At 39.5% G+C, this 12,746-nt stretch overlaps 1 protein-coding gene across 2 annotated transcripts in view; it reads left to right on the forward strand.

The window, feature by feature from the left end:
• The window catches only part of GLIS3 (GLIS family zinc finger 3), a 488,814-nt gene that overhangs the window by 443,008 nt on the left and 33,060 nt on the right, over positions 1-12,746 (forward strand). The gene's annotated exons all lie outside the window — the stretch shown is intronic.

The following is a 12,746-nucleotide window of genomic DNA, read 5'->3' on the forward strand; positions in this document are numbered from 1 at the left end:
AGCATGAAAACGGACTAATATAGGGATGTTGTATTTTCATTTTCATTTGTTTCAAGACATTTTTTAATTTTCATCTTAACTTTCTCTTTGGCCCAATGGTCATCCAGGAGCACGCTGTTTAATTTCCATGTATTTGCTTGGTTTCCAAAGTTCTTTCTGGTATTGAATTCTTGTTTTATTCTATCATAGCCTGAGAAGATACTTGATATTGTTACAATTTAAAAAATTTGTTGAGACTCATTTTGTAGTCTCACAGGTATCATTTTCTAATTAATCATGGGGAATGTAATGTTGGTTGCTTGGGTGCTAAAGAGTCAAAGACAGCAACTGTTTTGAAGTCAATGGCTTCGCAATTCTGTAAAGTTCTTTAGCTCTACTCAAACCAGTCTGACTTCTGACTTAGTTTCCTTTTTTCTGTGTCTCAATTCGGGCTTTGTTTCTATATAAAAACTTCCTTTTTCTTCCTATCCTTAACTAAGTGTTACTCATCCTTTGGTGCTCAGTTTTAGTTCTTAATGCAGGAAACCTCTCCTCTGCCTCTCACAGTTCACAAAATCAAGTTCCCCTGATGAATCCCTTGGATCTTATCATCTGTTTCGTGTATGTACTATTTACCAGATGTCACCATGCTAACCGAATTGTTAACTTTTGGTGAACAGGAACCTTAAGTTTCCTAGTGACCTCTATACTGCCATGTACTGAGTAATACAGGGACAGGTTCCAAGGAAGGTTTGAGAAAGGAAAAAGACCAATGAGGGGAATGCCTACGAAGCAAGAGGTCATTGTCAGAAGCCCTGCCCTCTCAGAGTATCCAGTCTAATGGAAGACACCAAGCCAATAGGCAATCATAGTTTAGAGTATTATGAAGGGGTGATATAGGGGCCTGTGGATGCATACAGAAAGAGCACATAACCCAAAATTGGGGAGAAAGGACTAGAGAAAAAAATTTTTTCCTGAAAGCTGATAACCTACAGGCAAGAAGACTATGTACAACAAGTGTTGTATACAAAAGCTAAGGAGGAAGAGAGCCAGCAAGGGTGGAATGTAGTGTAGAAATTAGGGAGTAACCTTATCAGCCACATTTAGAGGTTTGGGCTTTAACTTGAGGACAAGAAGTTGTGTGTTGGGCCAATAAGGGGGATGTAGTGGCTCTTGCATACATTCCAAATTCCTCCCTCGTCTATTATCCACCCACAAAGAGTTCAGAATGCATTCTCTGCCTGATAGAAGAAAAAGGACAAGGAATTGAAAAATCGTTCATCTTGTTCTCAAATAGCCAAAGGCATTGTTTTGCACCACCTGGACTAGTGAAGCAGCACAGTAGGGATTGTGTTATTTTCCTTTTTAATACCATTTGTAAAGACAGTTTTGTCTCTTGCAATTTGAAGCTTGTATTTTATGTAGTCATGAACTACCAGGGTTTTGAAGAGTCACTGAGTGTCACAAAAAAAATTACTTCCATTTTAAAGGCAAAGTGATGAACATTTGAAAATTAGAGATCTAATCCAGCAGTAATTTTGTTTCACTTGTCTCCATTATATCTGAGAAAACTTGGATATGACTAAGAGTTCACTGCATGACTGTGTGTCATCTTATAGTTGCAATTTGTCCAGTGAGCACTGCTCTGTGGTCATTGATGCGTATCACAGAGACTTTCCGACACATATAGAAACACATCTAACTTAGAGGGTAACAGATAAACATAGGCAATTAAGTTTGACAATCTTGATCATTGGAATAGTTGAGAAAAGTCATAGTTAAAAGACAAATATAAGCCTCAAATAACCATTTTTGTCAACCTGCATGTTGACATCCACATCATCCTCTGGTAGAGTCTGTCACTCTGGGGCTCACCTTGTGCCATGTCATCATGAACATCATTCTTTCTCTTTGGGCCACAGCACTTTTATGTAGAAGTCAAGCTGTTATCCTCATTTAGCATCCCATGAGGGGACCAGTTTCTCTCTACAGAAAGGTAACTTCCACAGATATTCAAGATTAAGAGAGGTGGGGTCCAAAATCCATTCCCTACCCAACACATTTGCATGCACATGCCCACGCACACACAAGAATTGTTGAATGTAATAAAAGTTGCTCCTGATCTCAATGTTGTGAGCAGTACAGAGGCAGAAAATTCTGATATCCTATTTTTGAACATGGAGATGAGAGCTTTGGGTTTTAGATTAGAAAAGGTTGGTGGCCTGTCCCTATTTTGTTTTCTTTAAATCTATGGAAAGTTCCTGGTACTTCTCAATGTTTCTTCCAGTGTAGAATGGCCAGCCAGTCTTTAAGCTTCCTAACTATTGAGGATCCATGGCCAAAGCCATGCTTCATCCTCTGTGGCAAATATCAGTTAGGTCTTTGGTCTTTTGAATGAACTTTCTTCTCTTACTAATAACTTCTTAAATACACTCCCCTGATATACTCCTGGAAGTCACACATACACTTACAAGGAAATAGATCACATTGGTTACTTTCTTTTTACCAGTCTAGTGATTGTGAATGGCTCCAGAGGAAAAGAAAAAGATAAAATAACAACAGCAACAACAACAACAAAAAAACATAGCTGAACTGGCTTCCCCAGTCTTCTCTGACCTATCTCTGATTTAAATGTCCATGTGTTCCTCAAAACTTCTGTGAACATAATTTTCAGTCCAATGTGTTTCTCGATAATGGAGGAAAATCAAGAGCTAAGTCTATATAGTTATCTTCAACTTACTGTTAACAACCTAAAAAACCCAGGAGTCAACTCGGATTCCTCCCTTTGCCCAAACACTCTCATATCTAATTCATCTGTAGGTCCTGTTGGCTCTATCTTCAAAATACATTTCAAGACTAATCAACTCCACTCCTCCACCCTAGTTCAAGCCACTGTCCCCTCCCATCTTAAGCAAAATACCTCTAACTGGTCTCTCTGCATCAAATCTTGCCTACATATGATCATCTACCCTCATCCCACCAGCACACACATGACATTGCTCTATACCACGAGAGTTGCCCTTTGAAATGTAAATGGAATAATCTCTTTTCTGTTCACACCTCTCCCTGGCTAATACTTGGAATAAAATTCAAACTCCATTTTGTAGTGTACATGACCCTCTGTGGTCTGGCCTCTGCTAAATTCACCCATTGTCAATTCCCTTGTTTAATCTGTTCCAGCCACACTGGCCTTGTTGGAGTTTCTAAAAAACACTCACTAATCTTGCCTTGGGGACTTTGCACTTGCTGTTCCTGAGACCTGAAAGCCACTCTCATCAGAACCTCACATGACTTGTGCCTTCCTTTCTGGTGTCTGCTCAAATAGTACCTCCTCAGAAAGGCCCTTCCTGACTATCTAAAACTTTCCTTTCCCACCTCCCTTTCCTCTTTAACTCTGCTTTAATTTTCCTTCATTGACTTCTCGCTCCCTGAAGTTGCACTATTTGCTTACCAATTGCTTCTATTACCCTACAGGGGTCCCAGTCTCCCTGAGCACAGAGACTATGTCAGGTTGACGGCTACCTTGTGCAGAATGCTTACCGCTCAGTGCTGATAGGAGAAACCTAAGGAGTTTTGTAAAATGAATGAATGTGGATGGAAACAAGAATACTACTCTCATTCCTTTGTTATTTCTGAGAGTGGTTACAGTATCCCAGAGCAGGGGATTGTTGTTCTTCCACCTCCACACTCTCCTCCAGGCCACTTCCTGGGAAGACAGGAGACACTGACGGGAGCCTCTGTGGGACAGTCTCCCAAGCAAACAGCTCCACTTGTGGTTTCAGCGTTTGTTATATCAGATTCTGATCCATGTATGTTTTATTTTGAAATGCACTAGTTCTTCATTTTAGATTAATTATAATCATATATCAAAAACCAACTATTAGGATGCCTGTAAAAGAAACCATTTTTGAAGTGCCAAGGAAGTCATTTGACCTCCAAAAGCCAAATCAACCATCTTTATTTTGTTTCCATATTCCAAACAAATCCACCTCATGTTAAGCACAAGATGATGTTTTCTTAGTCCCCTTGGATTTTCAGTCAGGAAAGTGAGTCATGACAGTAACAAGAAAGGCTTAGGTGAAATAAAATTTCTCTTCTTGCAACCTCTACTTCATTGCATTAGCATGAAGCAACAAGGGAGGTCACACTAACTCATGGTGTTATTCCAACTTGTTAGTGTGTTCTTGTTATCTGCTGTTTCTGAAACAGCACGTCATATGTAGTCAGAATTCTCAAAGCAAAAGCCCATAAGCCATTCTAGCCTGAGTCAAGACATCCACATATTCCAAAGTGCTTCCTTTCTGACATAGAATAGGCTGGTCAAAGGATTGCCTCTACTTAATCTTTTAAAGGTATGCTCCAGAAATCTTCATGGTTTTTTCCTTTCCTAAGTAGCGACAGTCAGGAGACCTAGCTGCTAAGAGATTATCTTTGTACAAGTGAAGAACTGTGTTGATTGGTGGTCAGGAGAGTATTGAGGTGAGCAGAAACCAAGAGGCAAAGTTCATTGGATGAGCCTTTTGTGTTTGTGTCCTTTTTGGAGAAATAGTCTTTGGTTGCTTTTCTATTTAGTTAGAAGGAGAAAAAATCTGTTTTACTCATCCTTCCCCTCAGAGAAAATGATTAGGCTCATTCTCTTGAATAGATATTCTCCCCTCAGAGCCAGAGGCTGGGCAAATATAATATCCAGCTGGACATTTGCACCAGTTGGGCAAATGTATCATCTACCTGGGCACAAGAATTGGCACCAAGTTGAGAACCAGGTCTGTGGAACCATGTTCAGCAGAGTAATTCTTCATCTGCAATGACCTACATTTGTTAAATACTTACCTTCTTAGAGAACTAGGTAAGATTGTTGGAGATACACATTAGTAGCAAGTAGCTGAGGGTTTATTCTTTTTCCATCTATAAGAGCCAAAAGCCCTTCACTAATTGTGAATTTTAAAAATATATGCTGTTTCCTTCCATTCATTTCTCTAGTCAAATGTTGAGTCTTATCTTTAAGAGAAGGTGCAGAAAATTCCTGCACCTGACATTCAATATATGGAGAAAAAAAAAAGCACATATAAACAGCACATGTTATTAATGACTGAAGCATCACCCAGCCAGTTTCTTTTCAAATGTATGGATTACATTGACTTTTGAAGTCTTCTATGGTTGTGGCTTCCAAAGGCACCTGACCACACTTGGCAGGAGTACTGCATTTAAAGTTGGTTCTTGAAGTTCTTCTGTTGTGTTCAAAAGACTCATGTTTGCATTTTGAAACCATGAGAAGGATACTGGATAGTCCATTTTTTGTAAGCTTATGCCTCCCTTTCTCATGCTTAGACAAAAATAACACTGATTTTTTGTCTTATTTCTCATCTGACATTCTCATTACACTCTCTTCTGAATGTTTTTCTTTCATCTAATGCATTCTATTGTAAAGTAGATTGAACGCTATGTGTGACACCATGCTGAACAAGAGAAAGATTCTTGCCTTTGCTACAGGACTATGAGTTAATCCCCTTGCTCTGACCTACTCAGAGAAACCCAAGAGATGATATCATTGCAGATTTTTTTTTTCATAGTAGAATTTTTTACATCAAATGTCTAGGACCACACTGGATACATTTTCTTCAGTTTGGTGCTTTTTTAAAGAGAGGATTTGGCAGAATCAGCCTTTCTTCCCTCTCTCCCCATGTCAGATTCTGAAATAGACAAACAACTGAGTCACAGCCAATTCTGCAGTCAGGATATTCCAGAAAACTCCTCTCTTGGTCCTGCATAATTCATTTTTCTGACATACTCGAGACGTTCTCCCCTCCTCCCTTTTTTTTTCCACAGAGGAGAAACATTGCAATGCTCTGGGTCCCATTTCAGCATTTCAAAGAAAAAAAAAATAACATTTATCTGCCTTGGGCATTGATTACTTTGTTTTTTGACTTACAGCTTGCTCCCTATACCCAAGAGGAGAAACTTTCCTCTAGAACACTCTGTCCTTTCTGTTTCTCACACTCACTCACTCATGATATATAAATTCAAAAAGCATTTGTGATCATTTCACCTACAACCAACTTCACAGACTTCATTTTGTCATGCTCAATGTAGGTTCAGGCAATCATTTTTGAGTCCTGGTCTTTTCCAACCGAATGAATTATTTGCAGTTAATATTGACCCAGCCTCTCATAAGGAGCACCAAGCTCTTCCAGGGGACGGATTCAGTTCTTGGACTATTTGGGGACAGAGTCCTCAGATGGACACACAGCTCTTGCCCTGCCCCGGTCCTGCCCCAGTGGACAGTGTTGCAATTACCCACACTTCCCAGCGGCTGTTCCTTCTTTACTGAAAGCTGGTCTTGATTGTCTCAGAAGCCGAATTCAATTTGCAGTTCCCCCAGTAACGTGCTGTGATTCATTTGGGGACAAATCTGGATTGAACTGAGTCCAAGTGTCTCTTTTGTGAGACAGAAGGGAAGTATAAGTAGATACTATAGTCACCCAGATGAGTCAGCCAGGAATTCATGAAGTGATTCATAAATCGTTATAAAGACCACTAAAGTCTACTAAAATGGAGTGCTGTCTGGCTATACAAAGTGGGGTATTATCATTGCGGGGTTTTTTTAGATGTTAAATCAGATGTGAAATCCTTAAAACTGGGCTTTTCTTTTTAACTTTTGAAAAGGATTCCTTTCTTCCCCCTCTGCAGTTGGCCAACTGCTACAGCCATTTTTCATTGATTGGTTTTCACAGATGAATTTTAAAACCACCACAGATGATACCCTGCAATTCTTTGGGGAAATAAAAAATACCTCCCCAAATCCATCGTAGACTAGTTTATATCCATTATTTCTACTCCCTGGCAGCAAGTCAATAATATTTTTCGTGTGAATACAATGAAACAAGCTGTTCTAATGAATCCTTCCTTCTTCAGGAGGTCTGTAGCTGCCGTGGAAGAGACGGGGGGAAAGAAACTATCGAGAACACATACCAACTTTTAATCTAGTTGATCATGTAAACACATAAATTCCTTCTTTTCAAAGTGTTAACCCCCAAAGCAGTGGTAAAACACACAGTCCTATGTTGCTGGCTAGAACTGCTTGTGGGTACAGCACAAATGAAGAAAAATAAGAAATATTTATGACATGCTTGACTTGCAACACAATCTATTAGTAAATTTTGTTAAAGAAATAAATGTGGACATTGACAAAGAATTACTTTGAACTTATACACAGGGGAAAGAGCCCTACCTGAAAGGAATTACCTAGTTAGAAAGACTAAAGGTATATTCTATGTTGTGCATGAAGAACTCCAGTTCGGGACTGAGCAAGTTCACCAAAGCACACTGAGCTACACTTGCCATTGCTCGATTTTTTAAAGGTAGTATGATACTGACACGCCCTCCCACCAGCCCATGATAAAGATGAACATTTCAGATGCCCTCAGGAATCTTCCTCGTTCCTCCCTCACCCCACCACTCTTGCTTGCTTTATATCTCCACTAGAGAAGTCTTTCTCACCTTTGTGACTTTAAGCAAAGTATTTTACCTCGTTGGGCATTTTTTATTTCGTCCAAATAAGATGGTGCTCCAGTGCCCTTTCCAGCTAAAACATTCTATAATTGTATAAATATATGGACTCAGGATATTCCATTGGGAAACTCAGCACCAACACAGGAGACCTACACACAAGACCAAGATTAACTACTTCTAGAACCAGAAAATCAGCCCCATGAGTAAATGCTCCACTTTCTTTTTTTTAATTCAATTTAATTTTATTTTAAGCTCTGGGATACATTTGCAGGATGTGCATGTTTGTTACAGAGGTAAATTTGTGCCATGGTGGTTTGCTGCACCTATCGACCCATCACCTAAGTATTAAACTCCGCATGCATTAGCTATTTTTCCTGATACTCTCCCTCCCCCACACCCCCTAACAGGCCTCAGTGTGTGATGTTCCCCTCCCTGTGTCCATGTGTTCTCATTGTTCAGCTCCCACTTATAAGTGAGAACATTCGGTGTTTAGTTTTATGTTCCTGCATTAGTTTGCTGAGGATAATGGCTTCCAGCTCCATCCATGTCCCTGCAAATGACATGACCTCATTCATTTTTATGGGTGCATAGTATTCCATGGTGTATATGTACAACATATTCTTTATCCAGTCTATCATTGATGGGCATTTGGGTTGATTCCATGTTTTTGCTATTGTGAATAGTGCTGCAGTGAACATACATGTGCATGTATCTCTATATGATTATATACCCAAAGTAATGGGATTTGGGTATATAATGGGATTTCTGGGTCAAATGCTATTTCTGGTTCTAGGTCTTTGAGGAATCATCACACTGGCTTCCACAATGTTTGAACTAATTTACATTCCCACCAACAGTATGCCTCACTTTCTTTTGAGCCTTAGTGTTTATATCTGAATAGTCAAAAAAGGAAAGAGTCTTAAGATTTTCTAAGAACTCTGTAGATGTTCTAATACATTGCTGGGACCACAGTCTTACACAGCTCTCAAACACTGGGGTACATGTTAATGTCAGGGATGCCTTAAATGTACATTCAATCAGTCATTCCATAAACATGTATTGGCCACCCAGAAGGCATCAGACATTTATTGTATTAAGTACTTTGATATTCCTGACTTCCCAATTTAAAATTATTCCTAATCCACCCTACCCTTTGCTGTCTCCATGAGTTTCTCCATAGCACTCATTTTCTCTAGCCCAGTAGATATGTTGCTTACTTAAATTTCTTCACTGCCTGCCTCCCCTTACTAAAATGTAAGTTCCACAAAGACAGAGATATGTGTCTTTTGTTGCTCTATCCCTAGTGCATAGAACGATGCCACACATGTAGTGTTCAACACAGACCCCTTGAATGAATAAATGTCACCACGGACTTTACAACCTTCAGTGAAAGTTGAGATTACCTTTGTTTTATGCTTAAAATTGATCCTGGGAGAAAGTGGGGAATTTATTTGTTTACCCAGCTAGTAACAGACAGACCCAGGATCCAAGCCTAGGTGGGTGTGACTTCTGGCCTGTCTGTCTTCTCCTTTGTCCATCTGCTTCTCCTGCCATTCCCACTTTTTCTGCACATGAACCTAAACAGTTCTCAGTGTCTCAGTGTCTCAGTGTCTACACATCTCAGTTGGGAGCAACTGATCTGAGAAACAGTCTAAGATTGAATGCTGTTGGGCCACGCCACTGCATGGCTGGGGAGCTCAATGGTAACAGGGGGTTGTGGCTGAGAAAGCAGAGGAGAAGGGCGTAGAAGGGAAAGAGAGTAGCCAAGTAAATACCCACAAATAATCAGACATTCTTTGAGATAGGTAGAGATACATATTTGCAGAAATGTTTTAAATGTTTCCTCAACCCCCAGAGGATTTTTTTTTTTTTTTTTTTTTGACGGAGTCTTGCTCTGTCACCCAGGCTGGAATGCAGTGGTATAATCTCGGCTCACTGCAAGCTCCGCCTCCTGGGTTCATGCCATTCTCCTGCCTCAGCCTCCCGAATAGCTGGGACTACAGGCGCCTGCCACCACACCTGGCTAATTTTTTGTACTTTGAGTAGAGATGGGTTTCACTGTGTTAGCCAGGATAGTCTCGATCTCCTGACCTCAGGATCCGCCCACCTCAGCCTCCCAAAGTGCTGGGATTACTGGCTTGAGCCACCGTGCCCGGCTCCCCACAGAGGATTTTTTATGAGGTTTTAAAATCCTTCCCCTTCCCTTTCTTTTTTTCTTTTGCATACCATTGCTCTTGGTAGGGTTATACAAACTCCTCTACCAAATGAGTGGAAATGTTTGACTCAGTTCTTTGGTTAGCTTTTGTGCGATCTGTTTCTGTTAAGCAGTAATTTTTTTTTTTTTAGGCTGTTATGAGCCCATTTGCAGAACAATCATCTATTGTTTCAAAGAAGTTTAAAACGCTAAAGAAGAGACTAGTAAGCCATGTCCAATGAAAGCTCTGAAATGTCAACTGCAGATCAGCAACCAGAGAACAGGGTTGGACCTAGAAAAGATGTCAGAAGGTGTCTCTTCTGGCTCTTGGACACACTGTAACTCAAGATGAATGAGAGTGATGTCATCTTGGTCTGATATAATTGGGGAATAAGATACTCCGTAAGAGGGAAAATGGTGAAAAACTACAATTTATCCTCGGCATCACCATGTTTTATTTTAGCATCAAAAATTTTTAATTCACCTTCATTTGATTTAAAATAAAGTCTCACTTAACTTTTGGGGGCAGAATATTCAGGGCATATTCATTTTGATATGTGTGTGTGTGTGTGTGTGTGTGTGTGCGCTTTGAAGAAACAGGGTAAAGTAGGTGCAGACACCTAGAAGATGGGATTCTGAGGCCCGTACCTTGCCTTCAACAATAGTGAAAACAGTTTATTTTTGCTTAGTGAGCATCTAAGCATGTGTGTTTTCTGTTTGTTTGTTGTTTGCTTTTGCACCAAATAACCTCAGACTACTTGTTAGCTTGTTGAATCACTCTCCTGGCATCTCTCTTGCTAAGGGAAGAGTTGTCCATTTTTGTGTTTTGACATTCCCAGGGACTTTACCTCGAACAGGTAGACTCTCTCTTCATCTTCCCCACGCCTCTCCTGCCCTCTCACCCCTGATTTTACTTTACTATTTCTACTCTACTATGAGCTAGTTAGCAAGTAACTAACTTTATAAACATTAAATTTAAATTAATAAATTTTGAAATATTTTAAGTATGGTACTATGTGGTGTTTTTACACAGCAACAAAATTGATTCTGTCTGCTGTACTTGAAAATCAATCCTATATATACACTCACTTCTGATGCTGGACTTTTTAGTGGTGGCTTCCTATCTACTTCCTTGTTCCTAGCAGTTGTCTGGATAATTGTGATCACTTTTTGTCCTTTTTTTTTTTTTTTGCTCTACATGTTTAAAAGTTAACATTTCTGTATTATTTCTTTCCTTTTCAAATCAAAGCCTACTTTAAATGTGTATTTTACTTAGAATAGTTTATATTTAAATTTTCATTAATACTTTATATGGGGTGGCATACTGTGTTTTGAAATTATATTAACTTTATATTATATAAATTTATTTATTTGAATAACATAGAGGAAAATTCAGCCTGAATTAGGAAAAAGCAAAATCTTGAGTCAATTGAAGCCCTAATATTTTATTCCTGCATGTCATTGAGATAGCAGTGCTAAAACCATGATTTGTACCTATCATATTTTTTTCTTTATTCAATGATGTTATTATACTGGGTAATATTTGGTAGCCAAGAGAGCATGGCCCTGGTTTGGAGCTTCCCTGAATGAGTACATAAGAATGATTTAATTAGCATATAATTATATAGAATCATATATATGTAGGATCTAGATATAGATCTACTTGCTGACTTGCCCATTCACACATCTGTGTGTCCCATCAGTCCTCAACAGAAAGAGGATAGCAGACATTCCAGAAGAAGTGACTGTAAAACCATCTAGAGCAAGTTGCATCTTTTCTTTGCAACTGAGGAAACAGAATTAGGGAGCCAATCAAAGGATCTTGCTCCTTTGCCCAAAAAAAAAAAAAAAAACCAAAATTGGGACACCAGCAATGACTGTTAAATAGCACCATAGGTTGCCTTGAAATTCAGATCCTTCCTCCCTCCAACCCTGGGGATCTTTAAGTACCAGGGGATTCGGGATTAGGTGGTAACCTGGATTCCTTCTACCCCTAAAGTCTGTGATCTCACAATTCCTCATCCCTCTCCCACAACCTCAGAGCAACTTGCGAGAAACGTTAAAGACATGTTCCCCCAGAAAATAGCCTCCATATGAGGAATCCTGGCAAATGAGTTTTACTAGATGTTCTCAGGGCAGTGCCAGGGTTTGCTTGCTGTGTTTTCTCTCCAGCTATTCAGCACATCTTTTCAGGGTCATCCCAATTAAGATGATATGCTCAGACAATGTGTATTTACCCAGCATGGGACAGTCAGTTACTATTCTCTTTCAGTGGAATGAAGATGTAAATGATCAATTAAACAGGCATCCCAGCCCAGCTGGTTTGTTTAAGCTCCTCGCCTTGACCTCTTTTCCCTAGAGGTTAGCAAGTCCAACTCTTCCTTTCTTGGTTCTTAGATTCACCTTCTATAGTCTCATCACACCTCACATGGGAAAAGCAAAAGGAACATGAGATTTTTGTCCCATGCTTTCTTACTGCTATAGTACAAACATAGAAACTCTGCCCTTATTAAATATTCTGGTTCAGAATGTTTCCAATCACTTTATAAACTTGACTGGTTCATCTTCCCTTTTTATCATCTATGGCCCTCCACAAAAGCCCAGCAAAGTTAAAGTGATTTGTTCCTGTGAAATAAGCAATGTAAGCAGATGGTGACCTATACGTGTTAGTGCAAAACAAAGCCTGTCTTTCTACACACTGTAAGGAACAGCTGATTAAAAGTTTTCAGCTTACTGGGACTTTTTGAGGAAACTAAACAATTCATTGCTAATGTAGTTTTCCCCAAAGTTATTTTGCTGCTTCATTTTACTGCACTGACAGACTCCTTGCTCCTTTCTCCCTTACACTTGTGCCAGTCCCCTACTGAACTGGCACCCGGAAGATCATTTTGATATTTGATAGACATTGCCAAACTGTAACATTGTTCTCACAATTCCATCTTGCCTTCAATGGTAGAAAGCATAAACTGTCATTTTAAACATAGTGAGTCAGGTCTTTCCAATTTTCCTTTACAATTGGAAGATCAATGTACAATCATCCATTTCATATCCCAGGTTTCTTGAC

Source organism: Theropithecus gelada, chromosome 15, assembly GCF_003255815.1.
Source record: "Theropithecus gelada isolate Dixy chromosome 15, Tgel_1.0, whole genome shotgun sequence".
NCBI lineage: Eukaryota > Metazoa > Chordata > Mammalia > Primates > Cercopithecidae > Theropithecus > Theropithecus gelada.